Raw genomic sequence first — 2,777 nt, forward strand, 5'->3', positions numbered from 1 at the left:
TTTTTTTTTATAGTAAACGTACTCAACTATTGAAAGTAAAAATACAGGCAAATGCAAAATGGAAAAGGAACAAATAAATATATTAAAAAAATTATACACAGTTTGATTAGCAAGATTGTGTTCAGTTTTAACTCTTTTTTCCATTTTGTATCTTTTGGTATGCATTAAGATCCACTTGGTATCTTTAGTCTCTTTCATTCCAACATAAGAAAACATTTCTAGAATCTGCATCTGAAGTTATATTTCGATGTATTTACACAGGTTAATGTATCTCAGAGGAGACATGGATGCATTTAACCTGCAGTTACAAATGCATAAATAATGCTTTGCTTTAATCACAGAACGCTGAATACTGATATTTGAAAAATAGTAGAAAAAACTGTCGAAATATGAAATTAAAACTGCCAGTAGGTGGCAGCAAGTGACTGTTAATGAGAGAGTCATTGAGATTCAACCGATTTATTGATACAGTTGATTCATTCAGGAATAAAACATTTGACTAAGCATTTGTCAATGAGTGAGTCACTGATCAGTGATTCGAATCATTCATTCAACTGATTCGTTCAAAAAGCAGTGAACACCATACATTGCTCAGACGCAAAACGGTGCTGTGATCTTTGTTTGGAAGTATTTTCGTTGGCAAAATTGAGCAAAAACAGGCAATACTGTCTAATATGTAAGTCACTTAATGCAAAATGTATTAAACTTGTATAAAATGATTATTACATTTGTTATCATGCTAATGTCTGGAGACAAAATTGCACATTTTGTGTGATATAGATTAACTATATTAAATTAGATAAATATAAAAAAACATACAGATCGAGGCATTTTTGCCATCTAGAATTTAGAATGCCTTGCATTTTGAGTTTTAATAGAGCAAATCACGTGCGTGCTCTGTGTGTGATAATGTCAGATGGAACATCATTACAACAATACTTACCATATTATAGCAGATGATATACTGTATATCGCACACACCAGCCACGACTTGAGTGGAAAATGAAATCAGCCGCGGTTGTGCGAGCACTTGTTTGCAAATGAGTCTAACTTGCAATCACCAGACCACTGATTCGTCAAACCTGCTTAAAGGGGTCATATGATGCGATTTCAAGTTTTCCTTTCTTTTTGGAGTGTTACAAGCTGTTTGTGAATAGATAAGATCCCTAAAGTCACAAAGACTTAAATCTCAAACCCAAAGAGATATTCTTTATAAAAGTTAAGACTGGTCCACGCCCTCCTAAAACACCTCGTTTAAACACGCCCCCACATGTCTACGTCATGATGTGCAGGGGCGGATTGGCCATCTGGCAATTCTGGCAAATGCCAGAGGGGCCGGACCATTTTGTTTAATATGGGCCGGTCAGATTTTTTCGAAATATATAAAAATAAAATTGTTAGTACGGGTCAACAGCGCATAGGACGGGTTTTTATCGCTTGCACAATTTCTCTATGGTTATAGTAATAATAATGTTAATAATAAATAAATGTTAAGCATTTGATTTGGCCCAGTCGGCAACGGCCGGCCGCCTGGTCCCGAGATGGGCCGATCGAACCGGTCAGTTAAAATCAAGCACGTCATCAGAGAGATTGCAACACGAGCTAATTTTCAGTAAAAGCTAGATAATGGACCGTAAAAAAAGGAAAGGCGGTGCAGAAAAACTTTGAGAAAAAAAAGGGCTTAGGTCCAACGCTGCTAAATCCGTAAAATTAACAGAACGCTTTTCAAAAGGTTTAAATTCGGCTGCTGCAGCGGAGGACAGTTAGTGCCGCAGAGGTAAGAAGAAAACAGAAAATACAGCTAGCACTAGTCATTTTCACACTACTTCTGCCAGTTAGCTCGTGTTTTTTTGACAGTAGCCTACATTGTATTAAACAGTTGTAAGCTTAGCATAGAACCCCAGTATATTTTAAAATGTCATTGCTTCGTGATAATTGGTTAACTTAAGTGTTAATGAGCCTGTTACGGAATTGAATGACTGAAATATCAGCAGATAAAGTGGGATTAGGGTAAAAACTGATGTAGGCTACTTGCAATATAATCTAACACTTCAAAAACCTATAGCAATAGCCATAGTACTATAGCCATTTGTAGTGAACTTTACCTTGAATATGTAGATAGTCATATATTAAAATAAAACATTGAGCATGCATACAGTACATAAGTTTACATTATGCAATTGATCCTTAGGTAGGGTGGACTGCACAGTCAAGTGTCATGGAGGTAGGAAGACACAATGAGAGAGACACACCCTGATACAGATGCTGCCAGTTTCTTAATAATGTGGCTCTAATTAACTATTAATGAACTCTTAGGATAGGAGGAACCTGTGCCTGTGTCACACGCACACAGCGAGAGAGAGAGAGAATCACACTCACACACAAATGCACATGCAGCACATACTAGCAACACTTAAGCATACTTTAATTCACAAATAATTGTATATCAAAAAGGATTTACTGCTGCTACTATTTATAGTTTTTGCTATATATTCTATTCCCTTTTTTGCTATTATTACTTGTTTGTATTCATGTGTATTCCAAATGTTGAGAGCAATCAGTGAGAAAATATTTAGCTGTAATGTTTAAGTCCTATACTGTGTTCATTAACTACTGTAGGATGTTGCTGGAATCAGTACAGCCAGAGACCCCTGGTCTTTCAACACCAGTGCTGTGAGGAAGGATGCTACAGTAAGCCAAGCAGAGACAGGGAGGAGTGTGGTAGAGGTAGGAAAAACCCAACAGACAGAGAGAGACAACAAAGAACAACATACTGT

This window comes from Sinocyclocheilus grahami, unplaced genomic scaffold, assembly GCF_001515645.1.
Source record: "Sinocyclocheilus grahami isolate Dianchi unplaced genomic scaffold, SAMN03320097.WGS_v1.1 scaffold85.1, whole genome shotgun sequence".
Classification (NCBI taxonomy): Eukaryota; Metazoa; Chordata; class Actinopteri; order Cypriniformes; family Cyprinidae; genus Sinocyclocheilus; species Sinocyclocheilus grahami.